Source organism: Balaenoptera physalus (genome assembly GCF_965194825.1).
Source record: "Balaenoptera physalus genome assembly, chromosome: X".
NCBI classification, from domain to species: Eukaryota; Metazoa; Chordata; class Mammalia; order Artiodactyla; family Balaenopteridae; genus Balaenoptera; species Balaenoptera physalus.
This window is the reverse complement of record NC_138903.1, coordinates 46342176-46362362: the sequence shown is the minus strand read 5'-3', so window position 1 is coordinate 46362362 and position 20187 is coordinate 46342176. Positions and strand designations below refer to the sequence as shown.

The 20187-nt window shown below is 48.1% G+C and overlaps 2 long non-coding RNA genes across 6 annotated transcripts; one reads left to right on the top strand and one right to left on the bottom strand.

Annotated features, from left to right (window-relative positions):
• Positions 1-21: 21 nt before the first annotated feature.
• On the top strand, positions 22-5012 carry LOC309652673. The gene is made up of 2 exons (XR_014258874.1): positions 22-299; positions 4334-5012. It is a non-coding gene; the product is annotated as an uncharacterized lncRNA (long non-coding RNA).
• Positions 5013-6703: 1691 nt separating this feature from the next.
• LOC309651951 lies at positions 6704-18509 on the bottom strand. 5 transcript variants are annotated; one of them, XR_014258478.1, is made up of 5 exons: positions 18428-18509; positions 17691-17804; positions 17011-17393; positions 12154-12419; positions 6704-7441 (listed from the first exon to the last, which is right to left on the bottom strand). It is a non-coding gene; the product is annotated as an uncharacterized lncRNA (long non-coding RNA). The 5 variants fall into 5 exon arrangements; XR_014258479.1 differs by lacking the exon at positions 18428-18509 and adding an exon at positions 9213-9417 and having other exon boundaries at positions 17691-17922; XR_014258480.1 differs by lacking the exon at positions 18428-18509 and having other exon boundaries at positions 17691-17922.
• Between the last annotated feature and the right edge of the window lie 1678 nt (positions 18510-20187).

Sequence of the window (20187 nt, the reverse complement as noted above, 5' to 3'; positions counted from 1 at the left end):
ACCGCCCCCCACCCCCCACCCCCCGCCCCTTATAGAAGTAGGGTCCCCGTAGGCCTTCCCTGGGTTGTAGTGGGCCGGGAGGGAGCCGGGAGTGGCTTGAAGGAGAGTAGGTTCCTCCCCGGGGACGGCGGCAGTAGGGCTGGGGGATTCGGAGAAGAGAAGGCAGTGCCCGCCCCTCCCGGCCGCGCACCGGAGCGCCTCTCCCAGGAGCTTGGAGAGTAGAAGGGACGATCGCTTCTGGAGTCGCAGCAAGAGTTTCCGGCCGCTGGAGATGACCTCGCAGACGACGCATGGTCGTGGTGGGCTATTGGGGTTGGAAGGGGGGTGGGGGCGGGCTTCTCCCTGACTGCCTGGTAATTTGTGTTGTTGCGTGCCTACGTGAGAAGCAGCTCCTGTTACTTGATTTTTTTCTTACCTAGTTCTTACCAATCACACCCCGTGTGATACATCACACTGGGAAAGACAAAACACAAACTAATAAACAGACTGACTTTATTCTACCAATTGCAATTGGGAGAGCACCCCAGATCTGAAGATCAGACTGTCAGCAGGGTGGTTTTGCACTGTACTTCATTTCGTAGAGAGTAGTAGACAAGTTACAGTGGGGACGTTTGCAGGTGGGAAAACCGTTCAGGGGAGGTCTCAGTCAACTGAGCAGGAAATGATTATCTTTGTGACTAGCTACTTTCAGGAGGACTGACTTTTAATCTCAGTTACTAGTCATGAGACAAAAAACAAGGAGCTGGAGGGTCTGTATCTGCGCTTTAAGGAAAGGAGGAAGGTCTGTATTTGGCCTTGTAGCAGGTAAACCCAGGAGTCACCTGAGACTTATGAGAAGCCTTATCTTGAGTCATAAGGGGAAGGGTGGTCCTTTGCAGTAAGCCATTTCGGGAACACAAAAGTCTGCAGAGATTTCTTTACTGTGGCTTTTTTCAGGGCTCAGGTGAAGTTCAACCTTGTCAACATGGTAAACATGAGCCAGGCATCTTTCATGCCTGTCCAAGTAGATAAGTCTATAAGCAGAGAGCTTCCCTTTTTGCCCTGGAAGTAATCGACGCTCGAACAGCACTGTATAGTTATCGAAAGGTTATATGTTTGTGATCTACATGAAGGAAGCAAAAAGGAGTTATTATCCCAGAATAGGACCATCATCCTCATCTTACAGTTGAGGAAACTGAGCCACGGAGAGGTTAAGTAACCTGCCCAAAGTCACAGAAGGAGTAAGTGGTGGGGCCTCGATTCAAATCTAGGTATCTGTGGCTTCATCACCTCCCTGCTAGGCAGCCACACACCGATGGTTTCCAGTTCCACCTATCAGGCTCAATCCTCTCTCCTAAACTACAGACTTCCCTAGTCAACTGACAGGTCCACAGGGAGACTGCACTCAACAAGTGCTAGGCAACTTCTGGGACACTGGAGATGACTTCACAGCGGAGAGAAGTGTTAGACATACTTGGTCCCAAAGGCCCTGTGCCCACTCCCTGGAGGGAGTGAGGGGCTAGAGGAGGAAGAATTGGAGGGTCTGAAGGGGGGGCTATTTCTCTGAGAGACAGGCTGATGGACTGCCATTCTGCATGCATGTGACAAACACTTGTTACTTTGAATGTATTTATTTTTCTTTTACACTTGGCAATGCATGGTACATGGTGAAAATACACAAAGCAGATATGTAAAACCAAGCAGATATATGGAGGGAAGATACATTCCCATTGTACCTAGGGAGTACCTGACAGTAAAACAGCGTGCTGCTGTGTAAAAGGAGGACATTCTCATAGACTAAATAAATGAAACGCCAGCCCCTGTAGGCCAGCTGTTGTACCGTACTACTGTACTTTTCAAGGCACTGTGCTGTAAGATTAAAAAATGTTTTCTTTAATAAATAAATAAATGAAACAGAAATTAGTCTTTTTCTTAGTTATTAGTCTCTTTCCCCTATCACTGTTGAGGCATCTTGGGCACAGAGTGGTTAGGTCAGCTCCCCCAAGTCATTCAGGTAATACGTGTTTGAGCCCCAAAGGCAAGGAATACTCAGCAAGTCCAAACTGAACCCATCCACAACCCCTCCCCACATAGCTGCACCTCCTCTACTGTTGCCTAACTCAGGGCAAGGCAGCCTTCTCCCCAGCTGCTTAGGCCAGAGATCCTTAAAGCCATCCTTGCCTGCTGCCTCTCTCTCACCACCCTCTCAATCATCAAGCCCCACCTTTCTGCCTCCTAAGTCTTTCTAAGTAAGATCCTGACACTTCTCTCCATCGGCACAGTGAGTTCCCTAGTCCACGTCACCCTCATCTCTCTCCTTGACCACCACCAGCAATCCTGATGCTTTCCAACGCATCGTCTATCCTACTGCCTGAGGAAGCTTTCTTAAGTCCTAACCTGGGCATGACACCCCTGCTCAAAACTCTGCAGGGGCTGCCCGCTGCTCTTAGGATAATGTCCAGCCTCCTGGACTAAGCACAGCAGGCCTTGCCTGCCCCCAAACGCCTGATCTTCACCAGACCCCCTCCTTCTGCTCCAAGCCCCACTTGATATTCCAGCGCACCGAGACCTCTTTCTGTTCATCAGATGGCCGGTGTGCTCACACTCGTCCTCCCTCGCCACCCCTGCCCGCCCCCCCCACGGCCCCCACCACCCACAGATTTCACAACCTCACACGTGCAGTTCCCTCCATCTTACATGCCCTCCCTCCCTCCTCATCTATCTGATTCCTTCTTAGGTTCAGCTGTCAGGCTGGGTAGAGCAATTTCCATTTTTCCTGGGGAGTACCTGGATGAAAAGCCACAGTTACCAGATTTGATATTTTTACCGAATGGAAGGTGATGGAGATTTCATTATGAATTCCGCACATGGACACACGTTTTACTGTGGTTCACAACGAGCTGATTTGAAATGCAATCTGATGGCTGAGTTTTTCTGGGAAAGGCTTCCTTGCTAAGAACAGGATACAGACAGAAAAGCTCTCGCCTTATGTTATATGGGCCCACTGTTGCCTTTGAATATGACCTTTGGAATTTGGCCACAGTTTTGGAAGCATAGAGGGATCCAGGGTGACCACCTGCTTCACAGTGAGGAGGGATAAGCTGAACAATGGGGAAAAAATCTGTCACTTTATGGTATCTGTGACCCAGTAAATTGAACAGGCTTTGAACTGCCCTACCCATGGACTTTGTTTTGATGAGATTTTCACTATAGTTTATAGTCTGAGTTTCTGTTAGGACAGGAGAAAGTATATATATATATATATATATATATATATTTTTTTTTTTTTAATTTATTTATTTTTGACTGTGTTGGGTCTTCGTTTCTGTGCGAGGGCTTTCTCTAGTTGCGGCAAGCGGGGGCCACTCTTCATCGCGGTGCGCGGGCCTCTCACTCTCGCGGCCTCTCTTGTTGGGGAGCACGGGCTCCAGACGCGCAGGCTCAGTAGTTGTGGCTCACGGGCCTAGTTGCTCCGCGGCATGTGGGATCTTCCCGGACCAGGGCTCGAACCCGTGTCCCCTGCATTAGCAGGCAGATTCTCAACCACTGCGCCACCAGGGAAGCCCCAGGAGAAAGTATATTTACAGGTCCTCCCTATGCAAGGTTTGATTTACTAGTCCCCTGTGGTCATCAGGGAGGCAAGGATCAGCTGCGCGCTCAGTATGGGGACCCTCTTAGGGAATCTGACAGCACCTTCCTGCAACTCCTTAGGTGTCCCCACTGCTGGTTCTGCCTGCTACAGACCCAACTGTGAGGACTGACTTCATTCAGTACAACTCCTCTGAGCAGAGCACACCTAAGTATGAAATGAAGTGTGTGCCTTTGATATGTAAAGACAATTAAAGAGATGGCAATGGCACCAGTTCCACCACCACTACCCCAACCCCCACCCCAGCCAGAGGGTGGAGTAGATGCCCAGAGGTCCCCGGCATGCTTACCTCCACACTGATGTGTCCCTAACACAGGGCGCAGTGTAAAATGGTTCACCCGGAGCCTAGTTACTGAGCTAATAATGGGAGCCGGGCATATGCGGTTTTATTTCCCATAGATCCAGAGAAGTATCAACCCCCGCCTTCCACAGACAAGGAAACAAGCTCAAAGAGGTTAGGTCACTGATGCAGTAAAGGCTGGATCTGGGAGTCAAGCCCTAGTTCTGCCCGACTGCAAAGCCCGTCTTCTTTGCGGTCACGACAACCCACTTGGCTTGTGATTCAGGTGCCGAGATGCAGATGTTGTTCCGTGACAGGAAAGTCATGACTGTCCCAATACCATGTCCACCTGTGAAATGCAGGCACCCAGTAGGGCAAAGCCACCCTGAAAGGTTCTAAGACCCTCTCTGTGTTTGCCTTCGCAGGAGCTGCCTTGCAGCCAAGAAACTGGAGTCCACCGGCGCAAAAGGACTGCCTCAGAGCCAACGGCCGGGCAGGACTTCAGCCTCCCCTGTGGGGAGGCACTCTGCCATATCAGAGAGGCTTTGCAATCAACCCTCCCCCAGTTATGTCTCCACCAGTCTCACTCTATTTGTCAGATGTAAGGAACTGAGAGGCAAGCAGAGGCAGAGGAAGTGTTTTTAGTGGCTGCATGACAGCTCTGGAGCTGACCCAGCTGCCATGGTGGTCTGGAGCCAACAGACTGAGAATGGAAATCTGGCTCCACCCGTGTTCATGTCTCTGCTCTTCAGCTTGTGTCTGTCAACTGTGGATGATCCAAGTGCCACCTGAAGAACCTCCCCACCCCGAGAAGTGTGTCCTGACCAAACACCCACACACCACACACCCCCGCACACTATGGCAGGGGTCAGAGGCTCTCTTCTGTGTTCCTAGGGTTCTATGATTTAAATCCTGCCATGGCTTTTCTCACACAACAGGGGGCAGTCATCTGCTTGCAGGTTGCAGCCCCCATCATCCCTGCATCCCCAAACTGACCCCAGTAGCGGAGACCTAGTGTCTGGTCGGTGCTTTGAACTTGTTTCCTCAATGAATGAAGGACCTCGACTCAATGTACTTGGTCAATAAAGGGTAGCTCTTCTTGGACCAGTTATTTCTGTGTTAAAACTGACACAGGAGAATGGAGTAAACAGGGCATATCTCGAGTCAGATTCTCTTCCCTTTGGTGGGGGGAGGAGCATTGCATCTTTCATACGATCCCTAATTCCGGAAACTCCTAATCAAAGAGGCTGCAACGTTCATTACACACGTGTGGGTCACTCTGTTGCCCCATCAGCCACAGTTCTGGCCTCACAGCGGAACCTGGGTCAAGATCCTTAGAGCACCGAATGTTCACTGAATGTCTCCCAAGTACCAAGTGGCTGGTGCCCAGTGTAGGCCCCGCAACTACGCGTCCAATCGATGGACTGTTGAATGAACGCAGGCTGCTAGTGGAGTCTGTGACGCTGTGCCCAGAGCACAGGTGTCCATGGAGTCAGGGACATGAGCACAGTTAGGAAGGGTATGTCAAGTCCAGGTGAGGCCATCAGCCTCACTCGGAGCTGCCCCTCACGCGGTCCTCCTAGTTCCTTGCTTGCTCCACCTCGACTCTCTCTGCTCTTCCCCCACGTCCTGCCTCTCACTCCTTCTAAGGCCTGGCACAGGCTTGTCATTCAGTATCTGTGATCCCTCCTTGTCCTTGTCAGTCAGCTGACTGAGCAGATGCCCAGCTGACCAATTTATGTATCCCCAGCCATCCAGCACAGTGCCTTGACCACAGTTGGAGCTTGGTGAACGATTCAATGAATAGTCACTGTCACACACACACACCACACACACACACACACCACACACACACACACACACACACACACACACACACACACGCACACACAGTTACCATCAGACTTATCCAGGTCAGTGCACAGTGCCTGGGCAGCCACCCTGACCTGGATTAGGACATAAGGAGCACTGGTAGTTTTGCTAGAGGGCAACTTTGAGCTTCCCTCAGGTGCCACAGCACCACTCTCAGCAGGGCTAAGAAGCTGTCTGTGTCTGTTAGGGGTAAAGACTGAGACTTCCTGCCTTCAGACACTCAGCGCCCCCTGGTTAGGGTTGATGGCGGTTCCTCAGGACGCTCATCACTAAAGTGCCGTGACGCCCTCCCAGAGCTCAGACCAGGAAGCCTTCTCCCAACAATAATGGAGTACCCTACCCTGTTACAGAAATGGGAATTATAGCTGTTTACCCCTCTTAATGTGGTTTCTCCCCTTTGCATTCACGTCCACATTTCTTCCCTGAGTCACCCAATCCAACTCTGCTAATTCCCAACGGGTTACTGCACCAAGCTGCACCTGCATCTCACTTGCTGTGCACAGCTCTATCTGGGAGGGTCGGATCTACCTACTGAGCTATGTATTTTCTGTCTCCCTTCCCTTCTGAATCTGGAGGCTCCCAGGCATCAAGAAAAGTGCTCCAGTTGGCCCACAAAAGGGGCGGTGCTGCAGGGGAGGCTGCGACTCTCATCCACAGCCTGGGTCAAAGCAGGACTGCGTTATAAGCGCCACACGCTGCCCCACTGCGCCACGGAAGCCAAAAGAGCAAAGGTCTAAGAAGTCCTAGTACAGACACTTATGTGGATAGAACACCAGCCTCTTCCTAGGGACCTGTGAGCTGTTGTTTGGTTTGGGCTTATATCGTCCATGGCCTTTTTCACAACGCTTGCAGACTTAGCTAACCTTCCATCAGGACCTCTCTGCTCCCCCCACCCCCCCACCCCCACCCCCACCGCTGTACCAAAGATCATACTCCTCACTTAAGTGTGCTGACTGGGTTTTCACTTTGCAAGGATACCAAAACAATTTTTTTTAATCCTGAAACGTCAAGATACCTAAGAGAACAGGTCTTCAGAAAAACTATTTTAAAATTATAATAGAAAAACTGGCTATGTAACAATGAAGATACAGCACATTAAAAGGTTATTTGGGCATTATCTAGAATTTCACACTCAAGAGAAAAACACTTAATACGTGGTCTACTGCCTTCCAGTTCTTTTTCTCTGCAGTTTTAAAAATTAGGACATGGGGGGAGGTAATGTCTTCATACTTTTCTATCTGTTGTTCTGTTTATCATTATAGTATGGTTATGCTACTTCCCGTAATGATGAGGATGAGGATGCTGATACTGACGTCGGTAGGAGCAAACACATGTATAGAGCTTGATATGGACCAGGAACTGTTCTCTGTGACGTGTGCATATTGACACGACACCCCGTGGTCTTTCATGCACTTTGGAGACATCATGTTCAATCCATACACAGATCCCTGGTAATCTGATTCATGCCGATGGACATGCTCACTTGCCTTTTGATCCAGAGGACGCTGGGCACTGCAGTGTATTCCAGATTCGGGGGTCAGATACCACACCTCTCTGTTCCTTTCAGGCCTGGGTAGCAATCTGACTCAGCTCTTGCCAGCCAGGTGACTTTGGGCAAGATCCTTCACCCGTTAACCTCTATGTGTCTCAAGCTTCCTCATCTGCAAAAAGGGACGGTAACGTTAAAAATGCTTACCTCATAATGTTGCTGTGAGTACTCAGAGACCTTATTATACACATAGAGCGCTAAACACAGTCCAGAAGGGTGAGCTTTTACTCTTGTGTCTCTTCACTTCGGTTGCTGCTTGTAGCCATATCCCTCTCTCCCTGCCCCCGTTGCTTTCTCCTCAACCACTCCCACTGCACTCTCTCTCCCCTTTGCCCCCTCCCTCAGACTCTCTATCCAAAAACACTGTTTACCATCTCCTCAGGATGTAACTCAGAAAATATTCATACCATCACCCTTTGGTTAAAAAAACGTGAATATTACTGGAAGAAATAAGAAACACCATAAAACCGGCAATGTGAAAACTACACAAGAAATAAAGTCCTACTGATGAACGTTTGAGTATTAATACTTTTGTATCTTCATCAGATTCAGATATTCAGAAATTGATACAGGAGAATTAGACTTGATAAAAATAATGGCCCCCCAGAAGGGCTATATGATGAGGTTCTTGGGCCTTTAAATTTCCCTCTGGAATGCTTTTGAAAATGTATATACTCATGTTGTACAATCGTCCAGCGATCACTTACTTTCCCGTCATTATACAAATCATACGAAGAGGTCATTAGACTTCTAATTTCCTAGAGAATAGGCACTAAACTTTTCCATACGAGCGCCTGATGAAACCCCAGCATTGCATTTAGGCTTCACAATATCCCCATAAGGAGAGTTAAATACTCATTATGCTAAAAAAAAATATATCCACACCCATGCCCCATACATTCAGTTCTTGAGTCCCTGAGGGGCTGAAGTGATAGTGCAAAGTCCATGTGGTGAGTCAAAGGTGGTCTTGACAATGTCTCTCTGGAACACTCTCCAGGGAAATGTGGCAATGGTAACAATATTAACAACAGTAATGGCAACAGCTAGAATTCACCAGGAACTTGTCACATGCCGAGCACTGTCCTGACAACTTCCCATGTCTTAACACGGTCAGTGCTCTAAACTGCCCCAAGAAGTAGTTACATTTACTCCTAACTAGTGTTTCCACGTTACTAACGGAAGAATTGAGGCACAGAGACGCTAAGTAGCCTGCTCAGGGTCACCCAGCATAAGGGCTGGAGCCACAGGTCTGTGGAGGCATTGTGGAAAACTCAGTGTGTTCTGTATTTACTCAGTCAAGGGCAAGATCCAATGTGGCTACTGCAAAATATGTAGAAAAGCAGCTAACACATAACACAAATTGACCTTACAGCATGGAGCTGCACACTAAATAGAAATCTGGTTTCTTCAGAAATCTTTTAGATGGAGGCTTGACAGGATTGGAATCAGGATGTTTCGTGGAAACAATGATCTGAGAGCCTCCTTAGAACAGCAGACAGCATGTCAGCCTCCTAGCCTGAAGGTCTTGGGTTTGTGCATCAGAGAAGGCAGCAAACCTCTGTCACCTCCACACGCTCCCGATGGAGAGAGAAACCTGGCAGTAGGGAAAATAAGACCGTTCCTCTGCTCTGGCAGTGCCCAGACAAGTTGTCCATGTCAATCAGCACTGAGGAATTATGAAAAAACAAACAAACAAAAAGTGCAGATTCCATGATCCGCACTCAGTGAATCTCATTTAGTGTGGCTACGACGGTGCCCTAGAATCTTTGATTTTTCACTCTGCCTGGGAAACTCTCAGGAACTTTATTAAACTCCTTTGGTAGCGAGACTGTCTCCAATGTACTGACTCTTCCCAGGACAAACACACAGTTGGGAAGACCAACCTGAGAGCACAGGAGACAGAAGGCAAAGGACACAGCGTGAGAGTCAAACCAAGGGCAGGGCAGTGGATCTTCTGAGAAGACATCACCACCCCACTGGCCTGTCTCTCTGAGGCTTCAGTTTATCTCAGATCCATTCTCTTCATGGCCAGTGGGTGGAGGTGGTGAGAGGAGATGACCTTTGAGATCCCACATGGCCTGGGCTTTTCTCGGGGGCCATGGGACACAGACAATATGAGGTTATATGACCTATTTTCCCCACCTCCAGTCAGCCTCTGCTTCTCTCTTGCACCCTCACCCCCTCCATGCCACACAAGCCCAGAGCAACCAGAATTTAGGAAAAATGTCTTCCCTTCACCCATCAGACACCTGCCCCTGACCTGAGGAGATCTTCTCCCCTCTTCTCCTCTCAGCTGTCCTCCTCTGACCTCATCTGCCGTGCCAAAGCAGACAGCCTTCCCTAGTAGCTTAAAGTCCTCGCCTGGCCCGTGACTCTGGTGACCTAGCCTGGAGAGGTCTCGTCCTCTCTGAGAAGGACCCCAGACCTGGGAGCCAAGAGCCATGACGACCACAGAACCATCCTAAACGTTGATGCCTACGGCAGTGATTGACCTTGGAAACGAAGCCTTACCTCACACCCCATCTGTCCCTGAACCGTTATCTTGTCACAGAAAGCAAGACAGACGAGGAAGGTGCCTGGAATCCTTCCTGGGGAGTCCTGTGTCCTACTGCATGCTGCCATGCTATTTCCCCAGACCAGACCCTGACATGGACCATAACATTCCTATCCTTTGGATGTGAATAAGAGGTCTGGGGATACCGTCATAAAATCCTATTCTTGTGGTTGATAACCAGTATGTTATGTGGTTTACTACCACAGTGATGCATCTGGTAAGTAAGTGGAAGCTGACACGAAGTTTCAGAGGGTAGGTTTGGGTGTTGAAATGATTGGGAGGAGCTACCGGCATCTGTGGGCTGAGGGTTACAGGGAGGCAAACACTTTCTAGCAGAGAGTTAAATAAAGTGGATTTTCCATAATTGTGATTTCCCTGTGAATTAAGGGAAGCTTGAATGTTGCTTTCTCTGGAAACTTACAAAGAATCCTTGAGTGTTTTAGAGAACACATACTGAAGGCCATTCTGTTACTGGCTTTGAGCTTGACGCAACACACCAGTATCGCTTGATAGCTGAGGTTGCACACGCCTAGAGGAATGAGGGGAATCCAACTGTGCTGACTAGACGGATCTTCAGGATATGCTGTCAAGGGACGGGAAAAATTACGTGGGAAATGTTCATAGTGTGATCTGCCATGAGTTGCTGAACAAAGCCAGATAAGCCCATTGTCTTTGAGGCACTGAGGTTTTGTTTCCATGTCTGTCTCCCTCACCAGACTTTTAACTCCTTCTCAGAAGGCTGGAAACACACCCCGTTCATCCTGGTGTCCTCGGGGCAGAGGACCTGACACACGGTAGGAAGTCAGTCCACACTTGTGGAGCTGACGTAACGGGTGAAGGACTGGACCCAGTGTCTTAATGACGAGCGAGAAGGATGTCAGTCTGCAGAGGGAGGGAGGGGAATGCCACAGGTCGTAGGACCCAGGCAGCACAGTGACACCAGCCTACACTGCAGTACTGACGTCAGTTACATCTCTTAGGGTTCCAGGACTCGGCCATTTAAATACAGATGTCATTAACCATGAAGGTCTAACTTAGAAAGCCAGGAACCTTACGGCTTAGTTTTTTGTATGAACCTTTTGTAGCTGAGGCACCTGAGGCACCAATTCAGGCACAGCATACTCTGGTCACTACTCGTCCAGGCTGAGGCCGTGTAGGGATATTCAGGGCTCACACACAAGGAGGGTAATTCCGAGGCTTACATGTATCCCTAGAAACAAAGGGTTCACGACTGCTAGGTTGCCCCGAGCAGGACATACATCAGGCAGGCAGGACAGCTCCCTGGGGCCCCAGTGTGGCCTCCCACCGAGGAACCTGCCCCCCTAGGACTCCCTGTCCAGTTTGAATAATCCATCGGAGGGAGGTCTTAGTTTCAGAGGCACTGCCTGGAGGCAGCCCGTTCCAAACAGTTCTGTCTGTCCAGGACCCCAGCGCATCCTCTTTCCAAGGGTGAGTGACACCTGGAGGTGCTCTGCATGCAACGTCCAGGGGCTGGGGCCACTCCCGCGGTCCCACAGTCAGAGCTCCCTCAGGTGTGACTGGAGCCTCAGCAGACAGTTTGCATTCAAAGTGCTCACTGGATTGGGATTGACATATATACACTAATATGTATAAAATAGATAACTAATAAGAACCTGCTGTATAAAAAAATAAATAAAATAAAATTCAAAAAAAAAAAAAAGTGCTCACAGCAGCTCTGAAGGCTGCACGGGGAGTATTCCTTTAGGAAACATAGAAAATTCCCAGGAACAGTTTGGACAGACAAGATCATTAATGCCCTCGCTCCCTCGCTACGCTTCCCCGCCAGGTGCCAGGGGTGGTGTGTTCTCCATTGTTATACAATCACTGTGTACAATCCTGAAATCAAAACTTTACATTTCTTTAATTATCTCCTAATGTCCCCCAAGCCTTTTGTATGGAAGGGCTGTAGGCAAGAAAGGCAAAAGTACTTTCATAGCAAAACATGTTTTATAATCTAACTGTAAAGACATTATGTTTCGCAACTGGCCAGGACAAAATCCTGAATGTTAAAAAATTTTCAAAATGGGTTGACACAACCTCCTGTCCTTTTGTCTCTCTCACTGATCCCGTGAGGAGGCTGGAAAAGCTCATTCTCTCGCACTGAAGAGTCATATGCCTAACGTCTCGTCTCAGTTGTCTCAAACATCCGGATGCAACAGCCACAACGTACAAAGCCATTTTTAAAATTCCCCCTTTTCCCTCTCTCAGGGACGCTTTACTCAAACCCCTAGCAGTAAACTGACACTCACCAGGGTACCGCACAGCGGCCGGGGAGCTCAGGCGCGAGTGCCGGGAGGGGCTGGGGCTGCAGCAGCAGCAGCAGCCGCCAAGTTGAAGAAAAGCCTGCAGAGCTTTTTCCCCTTCTTGCCTCTAGTTTATCTGAAGCTTTCTCCAGCCCAGAACCTGATTGTATTTGCTTTCTTCCGCTTGCAGGAGAGAGCAAGTCAAACTTTCAACATTTTTTGGCCGACCCAGAGTCCACCTTTTGTAAGGTTCGCATCCTTTTGCCCCAGGCCTGGAGGAAATAACAAACACCAAAGTCAGGAGCTGCCTGCACTCTCCCCGCCCCACCCCACCCCCAACATCGGGCAGCACAGCAGAAGCAGCCGAGGATGCAGTGCGCTAACTCTCCTGGATCTGGATCTTTTGTTTTCAAATTCTGTAAGTAACACCTATCACAACAGTCAGTGGCTCAGCTGCTGTTTCATAGCACGGGTACATCCACAGTCACCAAGCACAGAAGGATCGTCATCCCTACTGCTTCATCCTCCCTTTACTCAAACAAGGCTTTCACCGTATTTCAGCGAGTCACAGTCTCGCTAGTGAATCCACAGCTGCCACCACTGTTTCAGATGCCCCAAGACCACCCTTGCTTTTGATGAGTTCCTAGGAGGACTCCAAGGACCTAGCACATAGTCATCCTCATGGCTAAGATTTACTGCAGCAAAAGGATACAAAGCCAAATCATCCAGGGGGAGAGGTGCACTGGGCAACATCCGGAGGAAACCAGCGCAAGCTTCCAAGAGTCCTTTCCTAGTAGAATCACGCAATTTGTCCCTCCGGCAACGGATCATGACAACGCGTGTGAAATGCTGTCCACCAGGGAAGCTCCTGAGAAACCCGGGGCCTAGCACGTATCAAGATTTCAGGTTCCCAGGAGGAAAGCAGGTGTTTAGCATAAAACATACTGTTTGGACAGATGGAGGAGTAACCTACACTTCTGAAGGAGGCAACGGTGGGAAACCTCTTGAAATCCAAGTTCTCAGACGCGACGTGAGGGCCCACAAGCCAGCCCTTCTAAGGATTATAGTCCCAGGCCTGCTATGTTAACTCTATTCTGCACAGTACTCAACAGCAAAGCTTCAAAATACATGACCAAGTCAGAACTGGAAGAACTGAAACAAACAAATCTACAAGAACAGCTGGAGACTTCAACAATCTCAGTAATACACAGAACGGAGAGAAAGCAAATTAGAATGCATGGGTGAACCGAATGTTCTCACAGGTATATAGAACCCTCCACATAACAACAGCCGAATATACCACATTCTTTTCAAGTGCATATGGAAGTTTCACCACGGTAGACTATATCCTGGGTCATAAAACAAATATGACCAATTGCAAGATAATTGCAATCATACAAAGAATGTTATCTGACCAAAAGAGAGAAACCCCCAATAAGTAAGCCAAAGTTAGGAGGAAAGTCTCCAAACACAAGGAAATTAAATCACATATTTCTAAGTAATCCATGGACCAAAGAGCAAGGATCAAGGAAAGTTACAAATTAATTTAAACAAAATGAAAATGAAAAAACAACCTACCAAAATCTGCAGGATGCAGGTACAGCAGTGCTTAGCCATAAATGTACAGCATCAAATGCTTGTATTAGAAAGAAAAAAGAACCCAAATCAATAACGAAAGCTTCCACCTTAAGAAACTAGAAAAAGAAAATCCAAATAAATTCAAAGCAAGCAAATAAGGGAAATAGAGATTGGAACAGTTATCAGAAAAAGAATAGAGTTAATCAACGAAACCCAAATCTGGTTCTTTCAAAAGGTCAATACAAATGAATAAACTTCTAACCAGACAGACAAAAAAAAAAAAAAAAAAAAGCAAGATAACTGAAGACACAACTTACCAACATCAGGAATGAAACAGGTTACAGATCCCACAGAAATTAAAAGGAGTCTATGAATAATTCTACATAACTACTTTTGGCAATTTAGGCAAAATGGAACACACTATCAAAGCTCAGCCAAAAAGAAACAGATCACCTATTTTTAAAGTCGAGTCTGTAGTTGAAAAACTTACAGAAAAGGCATCTCCAGGGCCAGATGGTATCCCTGGAAAATCCTACCAAACATTTAAGAAGCAATAACAGCAATTCTACGCAATCTCTTCAAGGAAACAGAAGAGAGGGAACACTTGTTGAATTATTTTTTCAGATTAGCATTACCCTGATACCAAAGTCAAACAAAGACAGTAGTAGCAAATCAAATTCAATATATAAAAAGAATAATACACCATGACCAAGTGACGTTTATCCCCGAACTGCAAAGCTGGTGCAGCATTAAAAAAATCAATCAATCAAGCCACCATAGTAGCATACCAAAGATAAAGAACCACATGATCGTTACCTGTTGACGCAGAAAAAGTATCTGACAAAATTCAACAGTCGTTCATGATGAAAAACATTCAGCTAAACAGGAGGAGAAGGGAGCTTTCTTAACCTGATACGGAGCATCTACAAAAATACCTGCCCCTCCATCCTACTTGATGGAGAAAGACTAAACGCTTTCTCCCTAAGATCAGGAACCAGGCCAGGAGGATAGCCAGTCTTACTCCTGCTATAAGTCAACATTGTACTGGAAGTCCTAGCCACTCCCGTAAGAAAGGAAAAAGGAATAAATGGTTTAGAGATTGGGAAGGAGGAACTCAAACTGCTCCCATCCACCGATGACATGATTATCTACCTAGAAAATCCCATGAAATCTATTAACAAAAACTCCTATAACTAAGAAGGGAGTTTAACAATGTCGCAGGATACAAGCTCAACACAAAAAAAATCAGGCATATTTGCCTGTACTAGCAATGAACAATTAGGAAATTAAAAAAAAAAGACCTGTGCATACCATTTATAATAGCTTCCCCCAAAACCTAGCGAAACATAAGCAGGATCTGTATGCTCAAAACTACAAGATGCTGAGGAAAGAAATATAAGAAGACCTAACAAAATGGAGACACATACTGCGTTCATGTGTTGAGAAATTCAATATAATTAGGATGTCAATAGTCCCCAAATAGATCCATCAATTTCATACAATTCCAATCACAAATCCAGGCAAGGATTTTTTTGTACATATAGACTAACTGATGGTAAAATTTCTGGGGTAAGGCAAAGGAACTAGAATAGCCAAATAATTTTGAAAAACAAAGTTGGAGGACTAACACCAACGTTACAATTTACAATGCAGCTTCAACCAAGATATGTAAGCAACTAAGTGGCCATGGAGGGGATGAATGGACATAGAAAATGTGGTGACATATACAACGGAATATTATTCAGCCACAAAAACGAAGAAAATCCTGCCTTTCACAACAACATGAATGGACCTGGAAGGCTTTATGCTAAGTGAAGTAAGTGAAAGAGAGAAAGACATATTGTATGTTCTACTTATATGTAGAATCTAAAAAAGTCAAACTCACAGAAATAGAGTTTAGAATGGTGGTTGCCAGGGGCTGGGGGAAATGTTGGTCAAACGGTACAAACTTCCAGCTATAAGATGAATAAGTTATGGGGATCTAATGTACAGCATGCTGAGTATAATGAACAAAACTGTATCATATATTGAAAGCTGAGACGGTAGATCTGAAATGTTATCACCACAATTTTTAAAAAGGTAATTCTATGAGGGGATAGAGTGCTAACTAACCTTATTGTGGTAATCGTTTTGCCCTATCTACGTGTATCAAATCATCACACTGTGCACCTTACGCTTATATGCTATATGTCAATAATACCTCAAAGAAGCTGGAAAAGATAAAAGAGTCCCCAGTGTTTCCAGTGGGAGAGCCCTCCAGCTATATTCTGTGTCCCCCTGACATCTCCCCACCATTCTTTAACTTTCCCTTATTACTGACATGACAAGTTGAGCCTGGCTCATTAATCCTATCTCTCCTCAGCCTGGGAACCCATCATTTAGTGGAGAATGGTATTCAGAAGCTAGGATCTAGCGGTAGGTGTACTTATTGTCATTGGGATGTTGCTGTTTTCAGGAAGTTTGGAATATATGTGTGAACACAATCACACACACATACACACACACACACACACATATATTTCCATATTTCTATATCAGTCTATCCACATATGCACACATATCTATTGAAAACCAGGAGTTCTCACGGAGACCTTTAGTTCCAGTAGAACTCCTCAGAAGTTGTTCCAGTTTACCTCCTTTCCATATTGGAAATTCCCTCTTCCAAAAGTGACAGACGTGGCTCCCACCATCCTTATATATTTACTGAGTTGACAAATCCCAATGCATATAAGCCATCCCTCCTCCACAAAGAGGTCCTCCCCACGTGCTATGCTGAACCATCCCCTGCCCTTGACTTCCACACCTCACTCAAGCCTGAATCCCTGAGCCAGTTAGCCTCCTCCCCACAGAACGCCCAGGGACATCCTCCTTACCGCCTTGGGCTCTGACCTCCCAAATTGGGATGCCCCTACGCGCATATACTTGCCTTGCCCAGCAACACCTAATGGCTTTAGGACTGAACTGCTCAGCCACAAAAAAGAAGAGCAGGGAAGGGAAAGAAAGGGTAGGGACAGGGGAAAAGTGAATATATCTTAGTACAATCAGTTAATCAAGGTGAACTGGGCCAAATCCAAGCAATATGATGAAGCCAGTGGGTTTTTTTTCTCACTGTCCTCCAGCTTCCCCTTCCTGCCTCTCTCCTTTGCCCCAGTTCCTTTCTCATTCTTAAGTCCTGCCCTCCATCAAGAGTAGCAATGTTATGAGGGGCATGATTCCCATATTATAACTGACCTCCGCCGGTTGGCTGACATTCAGTGTGGATGGTGTCCTCCCCGCAGCTCTTACACTCAAACCCTCTGTCTCTCATGATGGACTAGAAGGTTTCACCCCTCTTCAGTAATTTCAGGTGTAAGCAGGAGAGAAGGTGCAGGGCACATCTTGGAGCCTCGGGTCCTTCATCTGTGAAATGGGGATGACCACAGATTGTGGGACAAACACAGAGAGCAGCACCGGACACCTTTCAATGAGTGCGACGTGCCAAACCCAGTGCATCACAGGACTCCTTGATATCCAGGAGCACGCCAAGTAGACGGCCCCGCCAGGACCGTGGCACCTGCTGTTCCTTCTGCCTGGAATGCTCTTCCTTCAGGTAATCCCATGGCGTGCTCCCTCACTTCCTCCAGGTCTCTGCTCATTCGTCATCCTTCAGGGAGACTTTCCCTGATTACCTTGAATAAAATAATAACATCATCTCCACATACCCTTTCCCCTGATCCAGCCCTATCTTTCTTCATACATAGCACCTGCCACCCTTGATTTATTTATTGACCAACTCCATGAAATGAGAGACTTTGTCAGTTTTGTCCTGTCACAAACTCCTCGAATAGTACTCAGGTACATGGCAGGTGCTCAGAAAACATTTTCTGAACCATAGCTGGGAGCCAGGCCCTTTACACACACTGCTAACATGCACAGGTACCCTCCAAGGTGGGCACTGGCCCCATTTTATTAATTATGATACGTACTGAGACTCCAGGAGACAAGTGACACCCTCAACAACGCACCATCAGCACGTCGGGTTCCAGGCTTCGGAATCATATCTGCCGGGTTTCCAACTCCCTCAGTTCCTGGACAGAGACCTCACAGCCAAAATGGTAAGAGATTTTACTACTGACACACAGACCCCAAACAGCTCAGATACTTTACACCTTTAGACAAACCCCTTCCTAAAGCAGCTCAGAGACATCACACCTTGGGACCCAGAATCGCAACAGTTCAGAGGTCTCACACTCTGGGGTTCAGACTTCTACATTAGGGTCTAACACCCAGTGACTCTAATGCCCAAAAGCTCAGAAAATGCACACCCAGGTCTACAAGGACACAAAGCCCTACAGACTTTGTACCATGGCTCACAAAATCCACTCAGATAAAATATCCCATTCACCAAAATCTCCCCAAAATGCTCAGAGACGTCAAATGTACTCAAACAGCACCTGGCATGTCAGACGTAGCGGTACACATCTCCAAACTGCACGACACATGTTACTTCCCAGGGAGAGACACCAAAAAAGTTTAGTGACCTCTCCTTGGGCTTAATTATATGAATCTGCGCGACTGACCCTGCGGTACCACACGCCCCAGACTGAGTGAAGGCTAAACAAGACTGTAAGAGCTCGCGGAAAGACACCACCATCGTCACCCTGCACAGCCAGCGACTGCGCCGAACCTCGCCACCGACCCGGGCCGCTAATCAGCCCCTTACGGATAGTCAGTCTTGGAGTAGTCAAACTCGGAGAAAAATGTAGACTCTGAAAATGCCCGCGCGCACACACGCACACGCACACGCACACGCACACCTTTCACCCTGAGCGCCAACTCGGCGACCACTGTGCCTGTCCCAGACAGACAGCCAATGGGAACTGGGCAGGTGAGGAGGGAGGGGCAGGAATAGCGGGATTTCCGGCGCCGCTTGACGCCCCGGAAGAGTTTATGCCGGCAATCTCGCGGCGACCAATCACCGCCCAGAACGCTTTCTCGATTTCGACCCCGCCCCCCACACGCATCCCGGAGCCAATCTCTGGCTCCGTTGCTGTCCCCACCTGGATGTGACCATGCAGAAACGAAGGGGTGAACCTGGAGTAGATAGAAAAGAAGGCAGCAGGCTGAGACCCGGTGTCCAATCGGCCTCGAATGTGCCGGGAAGATGGAGCGGTTACAATGGGGATGGACCCAGCGGCGCCCTGAGTGCCTCCGCTGGGACCCATGGTTGATGCCCGACGCGGTGTAAGGGGACCCTCAGTGTTGTCACAGCGCTCAGTGGATTATTCCAGAATGGACGCCCCCTCCCCAATGGTTCCTTCCCTACTCGAAGGTCTTCCCTCTGTCCCTCAGCGGTACGTTCCACGACAGAACCGTTTCATCTCGCGCGCCCCTTGGTGGTGGGATCGGGGAACAGCGGATGTAGATGCCCGCGGACCATTGCTGGCCGGTTCCCAAAGGGAGGGAGGGCACAGTTAGGATGAAACCCTCGCAATTCTCTGGAGTCTTGGATCTGGGAAAAAGTCTTCCTACGTGGAAAGTTACCTCCCTGCAGTAACACCACTATAACAGGGAGCATTACAAGAAGTTTTCTCTGTGCTGGGCCTTGTGATTGCTTGTGCCTCCCTGGGTAATACAGAATAGGCCTAGTGGGGCAAGCCAGCCACAGCCCCCCAACGGGCAGGAGGGATAAAGCTCCAGACTGGGATCAGAAGGCCTGGTGAGGGGCAGGCCTCTGTCCTTGACTGTAATCGGTGGAAAGGACAACCGTGCCTTCGGTTCCGTTAGGAAAGGGGACATCTCCCAGGGGTCCCAAAGACACTGACTACATGAGATAAAGACCATGGGCTCTGTCACCGTTCTGTTACCCCGTACATGTACCCTAGCGGAATCCTCGCCCTTTCTAGCTATGCCTGTCGGGACAGCCAGTTCTGGAGTAGTCCAACTCAGAAAAATGTACATTCTGAAAATGCCCGCGCGCACACGAACACGCTCTCGCCCTGAACTCCAACTCGGCTACCACCTTGCGGGGGGAGGGGGAAGGAATAGCGGGATTTCCGGCTCCGTTTTGTGTACCGGAAGAGCTTATTCCGGCAATCTCGTGGCGACCAATCACCGCCCAGAACGCTTTCCGGCCCCCGCAATCCCGGAGCCAATCCCTCGCCCCGTTGCCATCCCCACCTGAATGTGACCAGGTAGAAACGAAGGGGTGAACCGGACACCCCCAGGAGGTGATACGCAGGGCGGTGGGGGGTGTGTGTGTGCTGTTTCTCACTTCAGTCCTAGCCTCCCACTTTATTCTGTGGGTCTAATGTGAATGTGAAACTTTAGCATGCATCGCAGTCACCTGGAGGGCTTGTTAAAACACTGATTGCTGCTCCCCATCCCCGAGTTTCTAATTCAGTGGGTCCTTGGTGGGGCCCGAGAATTTGCATTTCTAACCAGGCTCAGCGTCCCTCCTACACAACTAAGTGGTGGACTCTA